This window comes from Myzus persicae, unplaced genomic scaffold (genome assembly GCF_001856785.1).
Source record: "Myzus persicae strain clone G006 unplaced genomic scaffold, MPER_G0061.0, whole genome shotgun sequence".
NCBI classification, from domain to species: domain Eukaryota; kingdom Metazoa; phylum Arthropoda; class Insecta; order Hemiptera; family Aphididae; genus Myzus; species Myzus persicae.
The window spans coordinates 118167-144679 of record NW_019103902.1 but is presented as its reverse complement, the minus strand read 5'-3'; positions in this window follow the sequence as shown (position 1 = coordinate 144679).

Genomic DNA, 26513 nt, shown 5'->3' with positions numbered 1-26513 from the left:
CACAAACGCGTCGCATATATTTTAGGCAGTTTTGGCACGCCGTTTGACATTGTCTGCGCCATAACGATAATATGTGTTCGGTAGTTTCAGCACTTATACACAATCATGATATACTGTGTTTTTTTAAGAGGGGAAAAATAAAACCGTTTTCTTGGCTCTTATCATTTCAATATTATTGAGAGTTCTTATGCGCTACAGTTACTCGATCGCATTAATAATGGGTGGGATATTATTATAGTACTTGACTTGAGAGGTTGTGTCAAAAGTTGATGAGTTTAATTATTGTATAATGGGTTTTTCATGAGTGATGGGTCCGCGTTAATTAATTCAAACTTAATGATCATCTTTTTTTTTGTTTTTTTAGTTTGGGCGATGTATCAAAAAATAATATTCCAGTCGAATTTATAAGAAATAATATTGTCACATATTACTACAAGCTGTATTGTGGGAAAAGCGATTTTATTTTTTAATGTACAATTATTGGAAAATGAAAATGCGTAGTTGTAAGCATCTTACAATATAAAAATAATAACAGATATTTATGTGATAAAAAAACAGAAAAATTATAAAAAAGAAAAGTAATGTTCTTTTACCACAAAATTATTTTGACAAATTTTTAATGTATTTTACATTGATAGTGGTCATATTATGAAGTAATATTTGATACTTCATGCGTAATAGAAATTTAATTTTCTCAAAATATATCTTGATTTCTACAAAATTGTATTTATTTGAAATGCTTTTCCATGGTGTTTAAATTTTCTTTGACATTCATATTGTATAACTATAAGTTCCTAAATACTATAATAGTTTAATAAACCTAATATAATATAATATATATTATATAAATGTACGCAACATATTATTAATTTTGAAAACGTTTTCTTCCGAACGATGTATTATTTTTTAAAATGGTCCATTCCCACTTTAATACATTTCTCTTTATATAAAACTAGTATTTTTCATTCTGTCAAATACCGCCACGAAGGTAATGCATTTAAATAAATAATAGCGACGTTGTAAATATATAAACGAGATACGTGTGATCCATTTCGAACCATAAGTGAAGTAGGTAGTGAACTATAGAATACGAAATGGACCGTACTGCTCTCGTTGCTGATATTCTGAAAACTTTTCGGATTGGAAATTCTCAGGAGCAACTTGAAACGTATTTATGTCTTCCTAATGCCAGTCGCTCTGAGATAATAATTCCATGATAAAATTCCAAACAATTATTACGACAAAGTTATAAAATACATTTTATAATTTATATAACTTAAAATTTAATTTTTCAAACCACATTTTTCTTTGAACTTTATTCATCGAAACAAGGTAATAAATAAGAATGTAAGTATATAGCCTCACAATTTTGAAAAGTATTTTAACGGATAAACATAGCTTTATCAGAAAAAAATGTTTAAAGAAATACTATTTTACATTATTATTCTGTTTTTTGTACCTACCATTCCGAAACACATCGACTCGTTATATTCTTATAATGTCCTTTTGGCGCTTTTACCTAATCAATTATTATTTGAAACCCTAGAAAAGGGTTACTGTGGACGTGTACGAAACCTAATAGATTACGATATATCCATCATGAAGTCCGACAGTAAACTTCTCACGCTATACCCGACAGTCCTTCGGGTAAGCAAGGTCTCACGATGGACAATAATGTAACAGTTAGCCTAGTTTGAATATAGGTATCTACTCTATATTATAAAAGGTAGGCATTACGCCTTTAACCACTATTGAATTCCGACAATTTTTATGGTTGGAAGGGTTTCACTTTCACTTTTTTTCATTCGTTAAACATTTTAGTAATATCAATAATAATAATAATAATAATAATACTATGATTATTATTTTTTTTTACAGTTGATTAATTCAGTACATTTTGAATTTGATACATGATATATTATTATTATACAAATAGTATTTATTTTACACAAATACGAAAACTTACTTTTTAAATCAATGTAACGTGATAAATGTTTTTCTTGCATGCAAATCCATTGGCCCTTCAACGAACTCCTGAGATCTCGTTTTTTCACACAATATCCCAAATTTAGTATATTGAGGGTGTACGTTATTGAAAAATTGATAAAAAAGAAATATATTTTATTGAAAACAATAACATACTACGTCCTAAATAGTATTTCGATATTAAATGGGTGGACGATGCCGGTTCATTGATAATAAAAATAAAATATAAAACAATCGTAACGAGTCGACAGTTGCATAATTTGTAATGGTGGTGAATACCCTCAGTCCTCACTGGAACTTTATTCTATTCCCTCCTCACGGAGTATACCTGGATTCAACAAGCAACCTGTAATTATAGAATAATAGCTATCCAATGTTTATTTTTTCATTTACTATGCATGATAAATATTGAAAACAATTTGACTTGTTTGAGGTATTTATTTGAAATTTTAATTTTTCTTTCCTTAAACGATAATAAAATTGCAATCATTTGCTGTTTATCTGTATTATTAAAAATATACAGATTAATGAGCAGATTAATTATGCAGAATTTTATGAATTGTGTACTTGTGTATGTATGTTATGTACATTCAATTTTTGGGGCTCCATATAAAGGCTCTACAAGCAAAAATGTTTGAGGACCACTATGTAATCATATAGTTGGAAAATATCGAAAAACTCAAAGGCGGTAGGCGGGAGCAAACTACCCAAAGTAGCAAAGTACGTACTGTTATACTTTTACAAACATTACTTAATTCCTTAACCCTTTCTTTAAACAATAATTCTTAAATACGCCACTGAGCATAATAGGTAGGTATTTTGGTATTATGGACATAATTTCATCGGGATGGGGTAGGTAAGTGAAATAGAATTATACAAGAAATCATGTTACCTCTGTTCAACACATTAAACAATTTAGCAGATCAATTGCCAAATGTGACTATGTGAGTAAATAGACATAGTGTATCAAAATTCTGTAAATACGAATATATTGTGTACATTTTATATTATATTATAACAGTGGTGTGTTCAGATTTTTTGAAAGGGTCATATGCATTTTTGATTGTTTGTAGACCCCGTTATAAATATATTCATTGCTTTATCATATGCCTTATATGATAAAAAAAAGCTAAAGGGGGGGGGGGTATGAAAATATCTTCCCCTCAGTGAACCCTCTCCTACATTATGATCTGCTTTCAAACTTTAGACCTTCAAATAACCTTATATTTTAATCATAGTTTTATTCAGTTATATGCACGTAAATCAATGGATTATAATTTATAAATAATAAACAACGGTTATTAAACTTAGACTATTATAACTTCCCACCAACAATTTTTAAAGTTTGTGTTATTATTTTAATTGCAAATAGACAAAGTTTAATATTATAATATTGTAATATATGGGTGATAAGTTAAGTTATACTCAACTCGTTAAAGTTTTCACGAGTAAAAAGTAATTAATATCAGCCTTAAATTTTAGTTATAAGTACTATAAGCACGTTGAACTACGGTTATCTATTCGTCTAGAGTAGATATTAGATAACCAAGCATCGAACTAACGGCAATAGGTAATAATAATAAAATACAGACACAAAAACATATTTTACTTTCTAATAATAATAATTATTATGATAGACATTTCTATAAATAAATTATACACAGAGTTTTAAATTAATTAGTACAATACAGCATATCAGTAACTCAATACATGTTATTTGTCTTATATTATCGTTTAATAATTGTATACGATATTGATATTTTTGTGACAGCACGAGATTAATTTTAATTAAATATTATTACTCGAACTTTATACGTGACATTTAGATTTATTTAAAGTACAACTTAATAACTGTTGCCATATTCTGTTAAAAGTCAAAAAAGTTCATGAAACAATATTTTTTTAATGTATCTCTGACTTTTATCAAGATATACGCACATTAGGTACCAACAATAAGTTTGGAACTTTTTTAAAACCTATTTTAATATTGTTATATATTATTATGTTTTAATGTACACGTCATGAAAAAAAACAACGTTGAAACATTAAATTAGAATAATAATCATTAAACAAAAACAATTAAAACTGTATAAAGTACGTCGGTACCTATATCATATTATAATATTATGGTATATTATTTTGCAAGTTTATAAGACTTATATTTTTTAAAGGTAACACACTGTATATAGAAGATGCCTAATTTTTGAAATTTCTTGTTCAATCTTATACTAGCGATTTTGACAAGTCAAACTTTGTATAAATATGTTCATCTGCCAAAAACGAATTACTGTTTATATTAATTTGACATTTCCTCCATAGCATTGTTGTAAAATTAAAAATGTTAAGTACCTGTACATATGCTTTTCGACCTGCAGAATAAATTGGACTTAAAATAAAAATTGATTGCTGAAGAGAGATGACTGATTCGAATACGTTTTTTTAAAAAAATGTATCGAATTTTTCTTGTGACTCGGCGAATTTGAGAACCACGGAATATAATACATCAGTGTGTCCATATGACAGTAGTCCTTTAAAATCGTATGTACCTCACGCCGCTGCAAAGTTCTCGTCACGATTTTATGGATTTCGACTTGAATAAATCGGTATTGTATAATATATTCCCGCTAAAATTTCAAATCCCGGAAGGTCGGCTAGGTAAATAAATCACGCCGTTGATAACACCGTATATATTATTTTATAAACAAAATTTATTATAACGACCACGCCGGCCTCCAGAGAAATTGTATCGAAGCATATATATGCACATTAAACGAATAATGATTTAGTCTTTGAACAAGTAAAAAACGTTTGATCGTTGCAATTACAATAATTATACACATTTTTTTTCTCGTGTTTTTACCATTAGTTTGAATGACCCAAATAGAAAAACAAAGGAAACTTATTTACCACAGTATTGTACATTTGTACAATATAATATGTGCTATATAACGACGTTCATAATATTTTACAGCGTATTTCACCATTAATAAAAAGTTTTCTAGTCAATATTTTTGAACATTCGAGTACCTCTTTGACTAATCATTACCATAGGTATATTATAGAGATTTGAGATTAACCATTATAAATTTTAAAACATTTTGATTTACATGAACTTAAAACAAAAATATTATCATAAACACATTAAACAAAACCAAGCATTGTTATTGCTTTGAAATAAGATGATTCTAAATGACACGAATAAAATATTAATTTTGTGTTAAAAACTATTCATAAGTCACTGACTTTCTAGCACGTTTAAGGTTATAGACCGGTAATTTAATAACCGAAACGATTGTCTGGAACGACAAGATCATTAAAACGACATAGATGTACATTTGTGGGTATTGACTGACAATCCTATGGCTGTGTTTATGTGTTATATAAAATGTAGACACCATACTTTTTGTCACGATGATGACACGTGATTGTGGGACCAACTTCAAAAGATTTCAAATAACTGACCATTTTTGCTCCGATCATATCCTATATGGGTGTACAAAAAAACCGACTTTTCAAAATCAACAAAACAAATTTATTATTCTTAGTACAAACGATAAAGACGTGATGTCTGAGAAAAAAACAATTATAAATAATTAACCATATTTTAACTAACCATAATTAATGTTGGTTGAATCATTATTTAGCAGGTTCTTCTCGAACTTAGCAATTATACGGTAATACCTCATGTATCGTCATCGATAACCCCCCTCCCCTCCCTGCGAAGATTTCCTCTTCGATATCACCCCTCTTCGACTTTCATCCCCGCCCCCTGTTTGACTCTCACCATCAACAAAAACATCCACCACCTGCGGAGTTCCTCGCGCGCGTTCCCCCTTCTATCATCTGCAACAAGCATATCAGCAACAACTTCCACTCGTTTCCAGACATTTTTAAGCAATATTACATTAAATTTACTGACAATACGGTAATATAATATTACATTGCAAATATTCAAATTTGTATAGTAAATCTATCTGTATTACCAGATTCCACCTGGGTTAAACATAATCAGGCTTGGTATCGTTTTCCAATAAATTGACTTCAGTTGTAATATATAATACAGGCTTTTATGACGTCAATAATTAAAAAATGTTATGAAAATAATACTTTAGTATTGTTCAATACTACAGAACTCTTCGCAAATATATTTAATTGAATTACACGAGCGTGTTCAGAGACGATTTTCACCATAGATTGGCTATACGACGGTGAAATACTAGATACCTTTCTTTTACTCTGTAAACACTCATATAAAATATTCAAGAGAACCTTAACTTGGAATTTCTTGAATATAGATAGATAGGTACTCACTAACATTGTTTCAGGTCCACTTTTTTGAATGAAACTATATTATATCTTTGATCCACTGGAACTTGTGTAGTTTTACATCCCTCAATTCCTGATTTATTATTGTTCAAATTTATCAATAAAAACCCACCGCATTTGATATGGATATAATAACCCCATAGATCGTATCTCGCATTGAATACCAACAAATAATTAATGTCGATATATTCAACAGAAAAAGCCTGTCACCTATATGAAGAAATATTATGTTAACAATATTCTTCCATATCATCATAATATGTACTTATTATTGTTTATGTTTAAAGTATGTTTAACTGTATATTGGTTATTAGCTGTAATACTTAATTAAGTCTATTTTATGTTCCTTTTTATTTTTTTATTGTACATTAATTAATGATGTAGTATATATTTATAAGTATGGGAACATAATATTTTAATCATCTTTTTGATACCATATTATACTGTTTATTAAAAATAACATATTCCATGTTCTACGTTGGAGCCGAAGCTTGAGTTAGTTTGAATAATTAAATTAAATACACCTACATTTGTCTCGTAACTTTTAAATACTCCTAAAAAAACTGGATATATATATTTGTTTTATAATTAGTGAGAACCCCTCGGCAAGATAGTCCATTGGGTGTGGTGTGGTAGGGGATTAGGCTTAACCTAACCTGGAGATATACTATATGGTGCACAAACGGGTAAATAATAATGAATCAATTGAAAATTGGATATAATTCTAAAGTTTTTCCCAGGTTAAAATTAACTTTCAACACCATAGATACTACAAAAATGTAAAGCTTTTTCGCCCCTACTGCAAAAATGTATGTAATAATCGTGATAATCGGAAGTACAGTATGTATACAACTTATAGTAAATATATCGTTATAAATTTAGGGTAACAGTAGGCAACCATAATGGTACTGCAGTAAACTCAAATTCACTCGGAGACAAGAAGAGTTTTAAAAAAAGAAACCTCACCACGTATCGAGACAATTCGTGTAGACATACACGTCGTAAGCAACCCAAGCTCACCAGTGTAAACAGTCAAGTAGTTTAGAACGTCAAACTTTAGTCAAAGTTTACGTTTATAATATAATATTTACGTCGAGACTACACTCGAAACGTAAACATTACACAGCGTAAATGATTATACAAACCGTATTTAATCACGTACCTGTATAATTATTATATGGTACTCGATGCGTTTTGTTGTACGGTGTACAGATCTTTATTCTGAATGTTATTAATATTATGCATATATTATTCACGGTAAGTATATAATTATTGTGTAGGTACCTACCTATTTGAATATAAAGTGTGTTACGATTGATATAGGAAGCAAATGCCAAATAACAATACATAATATAATATATAATAAATTTTTATAAACAGGGCGATTTTCGGTCGATATTTTTGTTCTTTGAATGTTTGAACTTTCATGGTCTACCGCACTGCTCTTAAATTCACTGCTTTTTTACTGCACAATAATTTACTATAGCTGCTGTGATCATGGTGCAGATCATGTTTGATATTCGAAACGGTTACTAGCAGTGATTAGAATTTGTATAATATTCTGAAACGAAACAGTATTTTTCAGAACATTTGGGTGGACATTCAATTAATAGGTAGGTATATCAATTATCAGAATCGGAATGTATTAAAATAACACAATCAATTATACATAGCTGTTATTAAGATTACCAAATCCGTGAGCACTATATGATGTTTTGCTCTTAAAAAAATCAATAAATCAAAATGTTCTCAAAAATGTATAGATGAATGTTTGTTGCGAAATCCGGTTTAATGTAATACGGTTATAACTCAACTGAATGTGCTGGATTGCATGTATTAATATTATAAATTATGAATAAAAAAAAAAAAATAATATAAACAATATTATAGTAAAGTTTTTTTTTATTAACATTGTAATAATATATTATTACACTTTAGAACAGAAAAAAAAATAATATAATATATATCATACAATTTTCTTTATTTTCATTCTAATTTTTTAGCTTCTAGCGTTTGACTTTCGGCCACAATCGTCTAGAAGAAACCGGACAAATGTTTGAGGGGAGACACGCTGGTGCGCTTAAATCAGCGAATGTCCATGGTCTCAGACATATATTGTACCAAGGACAAAAATAGAGGATTTGCGGAGACTGTCAGACCAGGAAGTCAGCGGTGACCGAGCCTGCAGGGTGGTTCTCGTCGGGCTACGATGATACGACACAGTGCACTACAACTCACGACCGACTGAGATTCAGCCGGCAGCACTCTCGACGGAGCAAGAGGATGTTGGTGCTCGACGGCGAGTATGGCACGCAGCGGCAGCAGCCACAGGACCAGGATCAGGATCAGCTACATAGATCTAAATATCGGCCTTTGCCGAAGGACCACCGAAAACGCTGCCCGCGTCCTGGAAACCGACCCGCGTTTGTTCTGTGCGGTCAACCGGGTGGTTCGGACTAGAAAGCTTTTGGCTGCAGATCGGAGGCGTGTCGAGTGAATCGGACCGGGAAATGGTGACTGGAGGAACTTGGTGACTGTGAAACTGATTAAAGAATAAGACGTGTGAATGTGGCAGCTTCAATAGGAACGTGACAAGGCTTCGAGAACGCCAGCTGGCGCATTTTACAGGAAACTCGCAGGTTAGATTTGTATGCTGAAAATAATGAAACGAAATTAAAAATTTTGATTTTTCCACGATTCTTCGACATTTTATTATATTATATTCTATATAGTAACACTCATTAAAAATTCAATTCGTACTACTTACTTATGATATTCTATTAGGTACCATGTATTGTGGTAAAATCGTTACATTTGTTGTAACGCTTCAATTAGTTTACTGCCTTGGATTTACCAAGTCAATTCTTATTCCAGTCAGTTTCACCGCCATTTTGTTCCTCCTCGATCTTGTCACCATTTCTGCGGTTCCGAAACTCACTCGGCTCACGCATTTCGATCTGTAACCTGGCTTTTTCGTCCGATTCGCCCGGCCGCTTTCGCAAGCACAGAACAAACACGGGTGGGTCGATTTCCAGTGGACGCGGCAGCATTTCCAGTGCACGGTCCTTCGGCGTAGGCTCATCTATAAACTCGCCCCGCTGATCCTGATCCTCTGTCGGTGGCTGCTGCTGCAAGTGCCGCTGCATGCCATGTTTTATGCTTATCGCCGTCGAGCTCGCATCCTCCTACTCCGCCGGCTGATTCGCGTTCGGCCACATTGTTGTAGTACACTGCGCTAAGTCATCTTCGAGGTCCCAACGAGAACGTTGCCTGGTCACCGCAAAGGCCCGCCGGCATCAGCCACATGGCTGACCTGTTCCGACAGCCCGCCACTATAGTCCTCTATTCATCCTTGATACAATATGTCTGGTTAAGCTCCTTTACGGTTCCACTGACATTCCCCGATGATTTGTAACACAGCCAGCGTCTTTCCTCTCGTGTGCCCGGTTTCATAGTGAATATCCGTAGTTTATTTTTACAACTTTGGTATTTAAATAAACAAATCTCATTACTATGGTCCAAGATATTATTATTTTATTCGATTGCAGCCAGATACCATATATAATCCATGTATGTGTATTTATGTCATTTTAATACCTACCTCATAAGTTTTAACTTTTAACTAAAATCTGCAAATAATCAATATAATAATGAACAATGGATATAGATTATCGACATAAGCTCAACTGAGGGGGCTGGAGTATCTGTGCTGTAGTGGCTATGACCTCCAAAAGATAACCCCTTAAAAAAATCATTCTCTGAACTCACATAATTTTAAACTTAAATAAACAAACAACAAATTGGATTTACTTATTTTTTCTCATTGCCTATACTTACAAGATTATAGAGATAGAATTCGATCGATGTATACTCATGAAGTGATTTTATAACATATTATATTATTATGAGTACACACTCCAACAAGCATAATATTGTATCAGGTAAAAAGTTTGGCGCATCCACAAGATCACCACCTCCCCCCCTCAAAAAAAAATTAAAAACTGAAATTTTTAATTAAAACCAGTATTCGACAAAATATTCTAGATATTTTAAGTTAAAATTTGGAAGAAACTTGATATTAAGACGGAAAATAATGATTTTTAGTTATTATTTATTGTACTTTAGAAGTATTATTCGTGGGTGCTTAAAACTTTTAACACATACTATTTAATTACAATATAGGTACACACAATGACATTTTCAAAGGCAATGTTTTCAGCAAAAATGAATTCAACCTACCGTATGATTACTAATTGTGATATAAATTACTTTAATAGCAATATAAATATTTCATAAAATAAACTTATTAAATTATTATGCTTACAGACCGTCTTCGCTTAGAACAGTTTTCGATATTACGCGATAATGTATCATTGAATTTTAATTTAACACATACTCAATGACGAGGTATACTCTAGAAAAATTGTACCTCCATGTCACTTATTCCTACGTCCTCAGTTGTATTATAATAATTATTTACAGGAAACAATTATCAATTATATTTTATTTATCTAATATAATTTTCGTCATATTTTTCGAATTATACGTCATAATAATACTATTTATTCATCACAGCAGCAAACCTTCAATTAAAAAATTTTCTTATAGTTTAACCATATTTAACATTTAACATGTAATTTAAACATATGTAAACCCAATGGCCTATGTTGCCGAGGGCTCTTTTTTTTAAAACTATTTATCTGTATATTTTTTAACAATATAATGGATATCTATGTATATATTGTTATTATATTACGAAAAAAGTAAAAGTTCAGAAACCTTAACTCGATTCAGGTCAAAATATTTTATAATTATTCGTTTTGTGCCCTTACGCCAATTAAAAACACGAAAACTTCCATAGTTACATAGTGTGAGAAGAGTGGAAACTGATAAACGAGTTTCATGTATAAGCGAATCAGTGTATTACCAACACGTTGAATTACCTAATATTATATTATTCTTATAATCTCGTGTGTTATTTTTTCTCTATCAATTTGAAAACTCAGGAGACAAAACTGACTGCAAGTGCCATTTCAGATTTTTAACTATACATTTTTTCTTGAATACTATACCTATTATAGTCAGTGTACAATGTACATTGTATATGTGAATAACAATTTAATGTCAACATTGATACGAATGTTCTGTTTTCATTGCTATTTAAATAGTTTTAATCCGTTTGTCGAGTCAAACGGTCTCTAGAAAGGATATAATAATATTATTATCGTCGACGAATGTTGAATCGGCGCCAATTGTTTCGAATAAATCGGGGGTTGGTATTATATTGCATTTTTTCCTTTCTTTGTCGGAAGTCAAGCTTCGGTCACTGTTCTATTATATGTCTTACAGTTAATCCAACTCCAAACGATGTGCACAGTTTGTGGGTTCATTGTTACCCATTAAGTACCAGTGGGTTTGTCGGGTATGGCCGATTCATGGTGTATATTTTATTATCATTTATATTTTTTCTTAATTTTTGAAGTGGACCATGATTTTATATTTCGTTTTAATTCTCTAAGGGGTTTTTTTTTTATTAGGTTCAACCAGTGGTTTTGCCAAATATCATACTAGGTTAGATTTATAGAGTATTTTTTTTTAAACGTCTATTTAACTGTTGCAGCGAGATTAATTTTTGAAGTTTCATCAGTTTATATTAAATAGGTACTTGCTGCATTTTTAAGCGATTTTAGGCTTACATTTCACATTTCAGTGGATATAGAACTGTGTCCCTATTAATCAAATATAAATAGAATGATAAGAAACAATTTTACTGTACAATTTTATTAATATTATGTATTTTTTTTGTTATTTGTTATTTCTATATTATATTACTTGTTACACATAATAATATGTACACACATGACACATAATGCCATTACATAATAATTATGTGATAGGAATTTATTTCCGTGAAAAAAGAAATATTATCATTATTATTATTATTATTATTAAAAGATAAAACAATTACTAAGTAAGTAAATTTTAACTATTTTAATAAAAACTATTAATAAGCTTACAAATGCATACAACTAAAGATAATTTAGATGGTGTAAAAAATAGGTAGTGAAACATAATTGATGATCGAATCTTTAAAATTTAAAAAAAAGTAGCACTAGAGCCCGTTAACATACCAGTTGTCACATATTGCTTAAAAAATCAAGTTGATTTTTCGTTCATGTAACTTCTACTTGATTGAAAAAATTTAAAATTGACATACAAAATATTATATTTTTCAAGCTGCATCATAATCTAAAACCACGTTTACAACGACATTATAATGTAATAGATACACTCTGTATAATAAAATAACTGCTTCGAATACGTCGTGGCCTCCTTTTTCTGTTGTTCATTTTTCCTCTCCGTTCGAAACCTTTCAAATTATTATTCACTCCTTCACCAAAAAAAATATATACATGCTGTTGGAAACTGTCCAAATCGAATGGTTTCCAAGCTTGTACGCGAGGGATGGTATTTGAGAAGTCGCCGAGTCCGTTTGTGTATAATAATAATTATTCGATTGTCAAAATATTTTGTTAAATTACACACAATTGCCGGGTTCCAAACTCGGTGCTGTTGTTTGGGTGGGGCGGATGCGCGTTTTATGCGCACTAACTTTTAAAAACAGGACCGACTTTGGTCACAATCTTGATCAACACAAGGCCATTGCACCGTTTCATATTATGATGATGTAGTATTGGCTTAACTGGTGTATGGCATTTTTTTATTTTAATTTAAAAATTATCTATTGGTTATCTTATAATATTTGAGTTTAATAGATGTAAATTGTTTACATGACATGTATCAATTATTTTTGTATTAATTATGATTATCAAAAGCCAAAAAAAATTTAACTAAAAAAAAAAATAAGTTCTGGTCTGATTTGGATGATATAATATTACTCCTCGTGGCCCTGTTGTTACATTACTTGTTAATTCATATAGGTATTCTATACTCTGTAATGTGTTATATATAGACTTAAATATTTAGAGATATAATAGTATTACGTGTATATAAATCATGAATGAATCAGTTGATTTTGCGAACAAAATGAGAGAACATTTTCTGATATAGGTGCATTCTATTGTATATGCTTATTAAACCGATCGTTATTTTAACCTATTTTATTAGAAATATTCAAATTTCAGCTCCCCCTACAGTTAAATATATTATATGATATGTTATTGATATGTTTAGTCAGTGTAATAAGTATTGTGGAAATTAAAAAAAAAAAATAGAGTTAATAATTTGATGTAATCCAAAAAAGTAGTGATAAAGATATCAGACTAATGAGCTAACTGAATAAATTTAAATATTACCTAGATATTGCCAATTTATTGTATATGACAGGACTTTGTGTGTGTGCATATAAGGGGGAGGTGAAACCCTAACTATACTTTCAGATGAATTAGAATTTTTTCAACGGTCCCCGCACTGCTCTTAATTGAGCTTTTGCTTTTACCACAACCCCTATGGCGCTTATTGTAATATTTAAATAATCTTTTTAATCCATGCAAGGCCCGAGGACACATACGGTCCCTAACCCACCAATTACGGATGTTAAGCTGGATTTTGAAGGTTTTTGATGAATCCCAAAAACACCTCCTCATCTCCCGCGTACTACAATGGCCAAAAGTCTTACTCGTCCTGGGCATCTGGCTCGTTTGAGCCTCGACAGGTTGGTATCCCTGCCTATACTATATTATGGTCCTTAAAGTCACATATGGATACTCATGATTTTCGGATAGGATTAATATATAATCTAAATTATACATATATATTTTAATAAATATTAATGGAAATTTCGTATGAATTTCTTAGTTTTAGATCCATATCGTTGTAATGATAATAATATAGTGTATTATTATGATGGCGCTCGGTGTCTGTCAACACGAACTTTAAATACTATACACATTTACATATTTGTCTGTTTTAAACTGTTTGCGTGACATATTGTAGTTAACAACGAACAACCGACCAAACAAACTTAGGTATTAATAATCATACTAATGTTAAATTGGAAATGTATTCGAAGAATAACGAAAGAGTAATAAATTATTAAAAATACATCCCTCGATCTGGGATAGTGTTATATAACTATAGAAACCACTGCAGAGTATAACTATTAACATTGATATAATTCGATATGATTTGATATGATTCGTATATCGTCGCCATTGATTTAATTTACACAGGCTCTCATATTATATTATTCTCAAAAAGCGTCGCAGTGTGAATAGGCGTATAACTAGCATAAATTGTAAATATTTAAAAAAAACTATGGTTTTTTAGTTAAATTTAAATACTGTTTTTAAGTGAGTGGTAGTGTAGCGCCTACTTCATATCTGTCCCTACATAGATGATTGGGATGAAAAGTTGGCCACCGAAAATATCAAATCTGCCGGGGTCTGCAAAACGGAAGCGACCTGCTACAGCAAGACAAAAGAAAAGAATATTAAGAAAAAGTTTCTACCTAAAAAAAAAATACAATAGTAATTATAATTAATTTTTAAATTATAGGTATACAAATTATTTACTAAAAGTGTAAAACGAATTTGCCCCGAACGACAAGAGTTTATAATGTAGTAGTGTTTTCTACAATGTCCGGTGGCTGCACACAAGTCGGCGGGTTAGTTGTTGGATACAACTTGTAGCATAGGTGCAAATATACTCGAAATAAAATATTTTCCAAACCTATTCGACATATTCGACATTTTTATTCAAACTATAATATTATACCTATAACGCATACACAACCATACTATTATGATTGAAACCCAGCGTAGCCGTTATTAATATGTTAAATACGCACCATACAAATGTATAACATTTTCTACTCGGCATCGTACCACCAAATAGCGTGTAGAACATATTTTTTGGTTGACGTATAGCAAAATTGTCTACACCTGTATATTATAATATCCACCACATACCGTTAATTTATGATCAAATCAGTATATATATTTTAGATTCTGAGCGGAGCTATGAATGTATTGATTTTACAATAATGTGTGTTTTTGATTATTATTATTATTATTTTTTGTATCTGCCATCACGTTTTGGGGCAGTAAAAATGCTTTGTATGTTTTCAACAGTTACTTTTCTGGAAAAAAGTGAATCTAGTTAGTACCTACTTTGGAGGGAGGGGGTCTTAAGTAAAAATGGTAAAATCCTAAGAGTGTTAGTAAAAGTACACGAATACGTATTTTAAATACTTTTGAAAAAAATACTTTACCTGTATTTAAAATCAAAAACTTAAATAATTATTTTTCGTTTATATAATATCTATTTTAATTTTGATCACGTAAAATAAAAAATAAAAATTGGGAATACCTATATATAATAATAATATTTAATTTTTATACTGTGAATTTATTACACTTAACCAAAAATCAAATACTTCGACAAAGAGAATAGTTGAGTATTATAAAGTTCCACCATATTATGAAATTCTTATTAACTTTTTAGTTCTTAGCGGAAGCTTATTCCATATTGGTTTTTTTTTTCATTAAGTTTTGACTAAAAAAAAACAAATTAAGTACTATATAGTGTTAACGCAGAACAACTTTGTGAATTTTTAAATGAGCCAATCATTGAAATGCATTCATTAGGTACCTATGAACAAATATAATACAGTTTCAAGCTGAAAAAAGTTTAAAATATGTTGAATAGTTTAATATTTTATGATAGCACTGTAATTATGTGCACATATAAGCCATCATATATTTTTTAAATTTAAAAATGTATTTAATTTATTTTATTTTTTTTTTTTTTATTTTTTTTTCTAGCTGTCCCACCCGGCGTTGCCCGGGCAAAAGTCACCTTAGATTTTTTTACATTATATTAATTATAGCTGACCCGGCAAGTTTAATACTAAATAATTTGCTTACATGTCGAACAGAATTTAGCCTGTATATTAAGATGGTGATTAAAATAATTATAAAAAATTAGTGAAAATTCGATTAGTTATTAGTTATTATTTTTTTGTTTAACTAAATGATTATAATAATTGTTTATTTTTCCACGTCGATACCGACCTGCCTAGAAGCACCTATGGTTGTCGAGTTTGATTGTTATTTATTTTCAGCCAGTGACTATTTCTTACAGGCAAAAAACTATTACTAAAAAAGGTATAGGTATACAGTTTACACGTTCATTTTAATTAACAATAACTAATTATTTATTGACTTTATCGGACTAAATTTATGCCTAAAACCTTCTCTGTGATATCTTCTTTAATTTAAAAAAAAATGCACGATGATTAAATAAGTAGTTAGGAAGTTTATCCCGAACAAAAGAAAGCGACTTCACTTTATATAGTAGTATAGATATAGATAAAATAATTATAATAATTGTTAGTCATTAAGGATAAGAATAAGTTACAGATATTTAATAGGATAAAATATAACAATAAGATATACACACACACACACACACACACACACACACACACACACACACACACACACACACACACACACACACGAAATTAGATATAAGGAACTGAGTATTTAGTCTCAACGGCCAGACGTGTTATTATTACCTTTTTGTATATACGTTTAAGTTCGAGTGTGACGGACCGCGTGAATTGTCTATGCAGATAGTCGTAATCATATAAGTTAAATCAAGAGAAAAATTTATGTTAATATAATATGTTAAAAGATTAGATAAAATTTGTAATAGTGAACTTAACAAAAAGATTTTATATTATTTTAAAATACAAATCGGTCACCTCATTTCACACATCAGACGCTAACCACGGTTTCCATAAAAAAACCGCTACAAGAATTAAAACGGTAATATCACCATTTTATAACAATATCATTTATATTTTAATACTTTAAACTAAGTAATTGATTTAGAAACAAACAACCGTTACCGGTGATCTGTAGGGAGTTTCTTATTTCATTACAGCACATTTTGGTTCTGTGCTCACAATAAATAAATTATGCAAAAATAAATAAATCTACATAATATTTTCAACGAAATCTAAGAACTAGACATATTCTAAATTCTAAAACTACTTCATGATGTCAAATTTAAGAAAATACTCATTGAACACACATATTACTTTGTAGCAAAAATGTAGAATAGTTAAATATTGTTTGAATTTTATTGAGCATAAATATTATTTCCCACCCAATTAATGAATAAGTTGCAAATACATTAAATGCATCTCGCCTGATATCAATCAGTGAAAATATTGATATTGAGTTAAAAACAATTAAGATTAAATAATATAAGATTGATACTATAGAAGCACTGCGGACAAAGAAAAATTTCAGATTTTCATTTGATCTCAAAATAATAGGTATGACTTTATTTTTATCCATTCTATGTGACTGTGAAACTATACTTTTGAACTGATGATCCCTTATAATAGAGTTTACAAAGCATTATTATAATCCTTAAAATATATAAAGAAACTACAGTTGTTTTAGTATAAATTTGAATTAGTTATATACTTTCTTAGTGACAAATTCTCGCCCCACATGCATGTGTTCTTCAACCAACTATAACCCCCTCCACTCCTAAAAATTCTAATGGCCATAGTTGCCGATGCTTCAGACCAATTAAAAAAATATAAAAATTATCTACACATTATAAAATGTGTCACTGAAGTATAATATTTTATAATTATGTTTTAATATAATTAATTTCTTTCTTGTAATCAATATACTTTATACCTACTATGTTTATTAACTATGTTAATATTATATAATTCCGTAGACGGATTGAGTTTTTTTTACCAGAACACTCAAAAAATGTATATTATAATAATTCCAAACCAATTTTTGCAAAACTTAATAGTTTTTTTGGAACTCCATCATTATCTCTCTCTCTTTTCTCTCTCTGGACAGTTCGTTTCTGACGTGCCATGTGCGAAACGTTCGCAGCGGTGGATAGAATAAAATATGATCGAACCGTATATAAAAAAAAAAGAAAGAAGTAAATAAATAATAAAAAGGCTGGCGTCGTATGATTCAGACGATTCAACAACCGAGTGGCGACGGCGACGATGTCCATTTGTTTCGTATCCTGCAGGGTCTTTTTTACCACGCCATGGTCGCGGAAAAAAAGAAAGTTCCGGTCATTAATCATTTTACATTGTACATAACAATATATATACCTAAGTTTTATTATTATTATTGTTATTATCCTTATATTTTCCACGAGATATTTTACATTGTGTTGAAAAAAGAGAGGAGAGAGTGCCTCGGCAGCTCGAAAGTGGTTTAGGAAAAAACGACACTTGTTTTTAATTTTCCCCGTAGATTAAAACTAATCTTCTCTCATATATCGCATAATCTAATATAAAATATTACTAATATATTTAAAATGTTTATTGCTACTGTATTTATATCACAATCGAGTTTTAATTGTATTGATTAATTATAACATACCTACACTGTTTTAAGTACCTGACTTCGTGGCCTGAATCTTTTTATCATTCTCTGTATTGTAGATATACAAAATGTTTTAGATTTTAAAATCTAATTTGATAGGAACCCTTATAAACATAATTACAATGGTTACCTTTATGACTGGTAACTTCTTAATTCTGGACACCTTTGTGATGGAAACATAAACAACTGGAGACCAATTGAACAAATGCTTAAAATCCGCGGTAAAACCAATATAGTTCATTTTAGGCTTTGCCGATTATGTCTGAAATTAAAAATTATCAAAACATAAGAATTCATTGTCCATAATAAATTGTTCTCATAAATATTTGATTTTAAGATTTTATGAATTAAATATATTTGTAAAAATGTTTGTTCTTCATTAGTGAACCATCTGCCTGATATAGCTGACCTTAGATTTTGAATGCAGGCGTGCAATGTCAACCTCTTATATCTGTTGTTCAAATTACGTCAATTGAAAAGCAGAATTATACTAAGATCATTAATTAATAACTTGTTATATTATATAATTTATAATGGATAACTGCTGCTGGATATGTTGAAACTAAGTTCTTGAGGCTGGCAATAAAAATCAAATAAGTAAATTAGTGGTCATTTCAAACAGTTAAGCAATAGATTATAACATACTAAATTGTCCTTGTCATTGCCAGGTCATAGTTCTTTAGCATTTAGTACCTGGAATATTAAAATCATAAGTGGCATGCATTTCTTCATTAACCTTAGTTGAAGATTGAAATTGGTTTGTAAGTATAATATTAGGGTACATAGCGTCAACATCCAAATGGTATATTAATGGTTTCTATAATGGATAATGATTTGATTTTAGAGCTTCAAATTTTTTAACGACATCTTCCAATATTTTATCTGAATTTGTCATGCCATCTACTAGTAAAATGACTTTTCATTCTTCTTCAATTTCAAATCTAAATATTTCAGATGCTTTCTCAATGAGCTTATTAAAAGTAGATTTATCTAGTCTAAAAATAAAAGGTATCTCGTCTCGAAATACACCAGATTTAGATAAATTAGGATTATTTAGATCCAGATAAAGCTTCTACATGACCACCAACACAGGCCGTCACTAAGTTTATTTAGCTATTGTTCTTATTTGTTTTGAAAGATAATGTTCTCGTAAAAAGATTCCACCATCAAAAGACTTTCGCATAGTATTCCAGAACCTTTTTTTAAAACTTAAAATGCATATATGTTACATAAATACTTATAGTAAATTTTTTTTTATCTAATGATGTATTAATTAGATTGAACACTTCTTCATTAGCTCAACGAATAATTAAAAACAATATATGCGTTTTAAATATGTGTATGTAGTTTAATTAAGTAAAATACTACCCATTTCGTCTAGTGACCAATTAATTAATTTATAAGTCCTTAAAATGTGTGACAATCTAGTATAACAGATATGTGGAGTACAAATACTATACTGAGGATTTAATTTTTGTTTCTAGATTGATTAATATGTTATTATTTGTTTGAAAAATACATTACAATACAATTTAAAAAATTTAAAACAATACCTAGTTTCACAGTCACTTAACATAGAAATCAATACATTATTTTAATTACATATGAAAATAGAAGATTATTCATTAACGAAGGAATATTAATTTTATGACATGGCAAAAAAAAAATTAATTGCAGTATTACTCTGTCCCCTGACAGTGTACAATTAATAGTTTGATACTAAGGTACAGTGGTGTGTCTACGAAGGAGATAATATGGTTAACCGAATTCTGTACACGATACATGTAAATCGTATACAATAATTTTAATATAATGTGTATACTGAATATATCAATTCAGATCTTTATGCCCTCTAAAATCCTAGATACGGATAAGATCATTTTTACTTATTTTAAATAGTTCATATTATTTTGTACTAAAATGCAATGATATACGGTAAAGGTTTTTGTTTTAAGTCAACGGGTACTTTCCTCTAGATGGCTACTTATTTTGATTTTTTTTTAAAGCAACAACAACAAACATTATTATTATTTATTTCTATTGACTTTAGAAGACAAAAATGAATTCAAAATATCTCAAGTTTTGGTTCATAGAAAAATATTTGACATCGAATATTACTATTATTGAGGACGTATTGATGTTTGTGCAAAACAGTAAATAGCAAGTCACATTCGTTTTTGGTTTATTATTAATAATATACAATTAACATTTAAAAATAAAATTGTAGCTTGATACTGCTTATCATTCGTTAAGGTCCTTACAGCTGTATCTTAAAAGTATTTGAAGTTAAATCCTACTAGTTGCCGTATAATTATAATTATAGTTAATACTTTAATATTATAGAGCTTTATAATAATTTTTTGTATTAGTGGTTCCAATGTTATATTGCGATAAAAATATTATACGCACCTAAATCAACAACAACATTTTGTTTATCCTCAAAAACTATTGCTGAAAATACACATAAAAAGTCAGAACGTGACTAAAAAAAAAAAGTTCGGATAAACGGTGTTTCGGGAAGAACGAGTGGCGGTCAAACGATTATACCGATGTTTAAAGTTAAAATAATTAAAACCCAAAATCCATTACTGTAAAACTATTTTCCTATAGAAGTTTTTAGTTTGAGCCAAAATAAAGATATATAATTTGTACCACAGCAGGTAGCCAAAAATGGTGTTTGTAATTTACACCAATATGAGTAGAGTATCTAATATAAGTACCTATTTGATTATTTTGTCTATACTCCTGTTGACATCGAGACTCCAAGGAATCGATTGACAATAATAATATTTTTAATTTCTAACTCTTCCATCACGTTATCTTTTAATCATTAAAAATTCCGTCTAGATTGCGTTGTTATCACACATTAAATACATTAATTTTTACAACACATTAATTATATAAGTAACTATAATATTACACATGTATATTAATGTTCTTCAAATATTTTTGTTATAAGGTATCTTTAAAGTCAATACTGATGGTGTAAAACGGTAAACAATGTGAGTAGGTTAGTGAAATAACCACTCAGAAATCAGAATATAAAATGTAAATAATCATATATAATATCTTGTTTTATTAGCTCCCTCTATCTCAACATAGTTTTACACACTGTAAGTACTACCTTTCGATATACTTATCGAATCGAATTTTTCTAAAAAAGTCGGTACTATTCATATTTTTTACTACTTGAGATGGTGCAAATTAAATATATTTATAAATAAATAATAACAATTGCATACCAATTGTGTTGGTGCAAGAATTACCTATACGTGTTTAATATAATATTGTAGGTAAATATTTGTGTACATTGATTACAGCCTTTCTTATATACAACGAGGCACGTAGTTATCATCACCAGCGTATATCATCACTTCGTATCAAAGTCATTCGGATATAAATTCATGGTAGGTAGATTTGGTACAGTATAATATAATATCATAACCACGCTAAAGTGACAGCTCATAAAAAACATGCTATAAGAAGCAGCCACAGAAAATAAACAAACAACCATCATGTGGATACCTGATAATATTAGGACAGAGATCCACAAAACAAGTCAAAATAGAGATTTCCAACCCAAACATAACTAAAAAAATAGAACAAATACTCTATAATAATAATAAACATAGGGAAAAATTGAAAAACTCATGGAAACAACAAGAGACCGAATTAAACCAAAGTAACAACAACCAAAAACGCTATCTTTAGATGAGAAAATCCAAACTCAAACGAAAGGGAGAAATCACAACAAATGGTTTTTTGGATAGGACACTAACGTCTAATTCCTTAAAGCCAAAGAAGAACTTCCTATCGATGTGAATAGCCTTTCGATTACCAGTAGAGAATTGTCAACATTTTTCTAAGGGTGTCGGTATATTTAAAAAAGGTATATGTATAAAAAATAACATTTTTGAATAATTAATTTTTTTGTTAGATTGTTAACATATTTTTTGGAGAAACAATTGTTTCGAGTATAGTGGTAAAACCATATGTGAGAGTCACGATGGGTTACTCATGACAATATGAATATTTTAATTACCACGTGAAATTGCACCTTGCATAGCATCAGTCTTTCAAGAGACTTAATTAAATTTTTGTATGCAATTAAAAATAAAACTAAAACAAATAAGTATTTGATTTTATATACAGATGCTCTGAGAAAGTATTGAAAATACTTTGTTCAAGTTCTTTTTAAAAAGTATTTGAATGCTTTTACTCAAGTATTTTACAAGACTGCACACTGTGATATCGTGATCAGTACAGAAACAACAATTAAAACGCAACATACTGTAATTTAAATGTTGTATGATAATATTGTTATATTTAATAAAATTACGCCAGAAAAAACGAACATGGAGGCGTATCGAGATACTTTTAAACCGTGATTTGCATACTAGTATAATACAGTGACATTTACCAAGGATGCTCAAGACCATTTCATCCTTTAATAATGCGTTTACTACATTTTAAGTATACTTAAGGTTTTAAGGATCATATTTTCGAATACTTCATCTCACTTATCTTTCAATAGCAGGTGTATCATGTTGTAATGTTAATACAAACCACCATTTTCTATTTTTTTTTTTTAATTTTTAAGCAAAATGATAATGAGACGGATGGTTGTTTTTGAAAATGTTGATCTAAATTTTAACAACTAGTTCCATATAGTCGTTAATAATGGTTTCAACATGTATTACAATATTTATATTGTAATGCTTAGGCTAGCACTTACTTTAGTCAGACAACAGGTAACTACCTTAACTTCACAATGTATAACAAAGACTTTTATCCCTATAGTAAACAAATTTAAACTACTTAAAATCTACTAGTTTGAATTTCAATGCACATGCTTGAACATTTTCCAAAGAATCATCTGCCAAATATTTTACAATAAAAAATGGTGATTATATTAGCAAAAAAAAAATTTGTATCACCAAAATGTATTTCTAAAATGTCATAACAAATCTGAGTGATTGATATAGGTGCCTAATAAGAAATTTTGAAAGTTGGAATACGAATGAATGCATAATCACAGGAAAAAAACGGGTCGAGCATGCTTAGTGAAGCGCTCTGTATATACAGCATAAAGAATGTACGAAGATAAAAATATCCACTATAGTGGCGATGATTAACGGGAGAAGAAGCTAACTAGCTAAGTGAGTACAGCCGCAATCGTCCACTACCCTTCCTGAAAACAGCACTCGAAATGTGTCCAGTATAATTTATATAATTTGGATGCGCTACGAGGGCAAAAAAAAACGGTATGGAAACTATGGGGGCACGATGGAACAACAGTGGAGATTGACGTACTCAGTGGTCATATGTGTAGTATTATAATATATTATTGTTATTATGAATTATGCAGCGGTTGGATTATCTTAGATGTGGCACTGAAAAATACTTAACTATTAAACGCATTTTTTTTAGAAAATTTTCTGAGTAAAAGTTTGAAGTCTATGGACCATTCTTAATTAATTTCTTAATTCTTCTCGTGTTATGTTTGAGCTTATAATATGCTGTTTTTTTTACTTGTAAAAATTACACAATATAAAAATGTTGTATTTACTGTGAAAACGACGACAAATAACTGCTAAAATATATTTATAGATTGATCGTCGAAATGATGAATGCAATTTAGGTATGAAGACTCACGTTTTGTATGCTATCCACCATGGTAAATTTACGAAATTTATACATGATTTATACGATAAATACTTTTTCCCAAATGTTACATTCTGATTTTATACCTAATATGACTAACCGTATTTGCAACTTTTATGGCTTTGTTAGGATATAGTGTTCGGTACTAATTTAACAGGGACAGTTATGTGCTAATTGGGAAGTGTAGTTAAATTACAGTGGATTTTGGTATATTCTGATGATGATAATATTTCTATAATACGCTGAAACGTCTCCCACTTACTTACTATTGTAGAAGGAAAGAAAAAACCTTTGAAATTGAAAAAAAATTTAACTCCGAAATATTTTGAAGTGTTTATTGAAATTTTAAATATTTTCATAGTGAAAAACAGCATTGTTAAGATGATTAACATGAAGGTACCTAGTTGCTTGATGCCAAATTACATAAAAAATGTGTTCATAGTATCCATATTATAATGGCCTACAACAATTTTAAGGATCAATCAAGAGTGACTTAAATTTCAGTGACCATTTTGGGTAATTAGGCCCTGCTTGGAGATCCAGAGGTGGTTATTAGAAATTATTCTAATTGTATCCTCTCTACATGTGTGATACGCATCATATTTTCTCAATTGATGATTTATAATAATTGTATATGATTTCAATTCATAAAATCAGGCCGAACGGATGCCGTACCTTCCCACGCATAAACCACACAATTATTATTAACGATTATTTGTAAAATCTTGTAATAGGTATTTTACTAAGTGTTAAAATCGAATCTGATTACCTATAAATCTAGTCGTCAACTTGCTAAGAAACCATTTATTTGTTTAGACTATTAGATCAGCCAGTGAGGGCAAAATCAAACAAATAACGACAAGAGAATAATCGTGTGGCAGTAATTTTCAATATGCAGAAAGCAAAATTAAAAAAATACGCTGCACGCGCTCATATACAATTACACCTATTCTATGTCTTGATCATCACAGATCGTAAAAATATATATAGGAAACTAACAGAATAGTTAAAATTAAACATTTGAAGCTACATAGATGACTTATCGCAGTATAAGGTGTTAGACTACACTCCTTAGCTCATTGTACTATATAATTGGTGATATAGTATATTAAAACGCACTTCAACTAGTAGGAAAAATAATATTGCTAAATATTAAAATTATTTGTGCAAAACAACATTCAGGGTAATGAATTTTGTTTCCTATACGAAGTAGAAAGTTGAAATAATGTCACCGGACGTCCCCGGCCTTCCGTAACGTCATACAGTGTTTGGTTTTCTATTCGTAGTCAATTGCTGATTTAAAAATTATTGTTTCTAGTGTACACATTGTAAATTAAAGATTTAGGCATAAATATGTCATTTATATTCTAGGGTAAAAAAGGTGATCCACCCAGTATAATATATTTGTACATATAATAATATTGTGTATGATACATCACACTACGCACAAGGTCAAATATCATAGATTACACCCTGTATAAATGTACATAATATAGAATAGAATTGGCGAACTCTCGTGGCGTTTGATAATATACATTTATTATATATAGGTCGACAGCAGTGTGCTATAAGTATCGACCTTTTTTTAGCACCGGGAGGAACACCGGATACGTTATAATGTGTATACTAGCTACACCTCGTACCGCCACCGATAACTTTTTTTATATCAACTAGTTTGATAAAGTTTATTTTTCCCCCACCTATAAATCTTATTCATTGCTGGTTCGGTTATTTAAAAAAAAAAATAACAGGTAATTATTAATATATTATGATCATAGACTTAATTACTACTTACTACTAAAATGCATTAAGAAATGTTTACCTTTTTTTGTCTTTTTACAAATCTTAGGTGGGTCATGAAAAATGTAGGACTAATTGCCCAAAAAAGTGGGTCACGAGTCCAAAAAAGTTGAATACCAGTTTTTTAAATAATGGTTGGATTTCATAATTTTTTAGATTCCGAGCGAAGTGATTTCACAAATGATGTGTGTATGTGTTTTTTTAACTCTGTTTTTTGTCTGTACACAAGATAATTGGTTCAAATTTTTCAAATTTTCAATTTCTAGAATCTAGTTGACGAATTCGGGAGGTCATAATATAAAATTCCCAGTAGTTTCCAAAATCACCGGGACA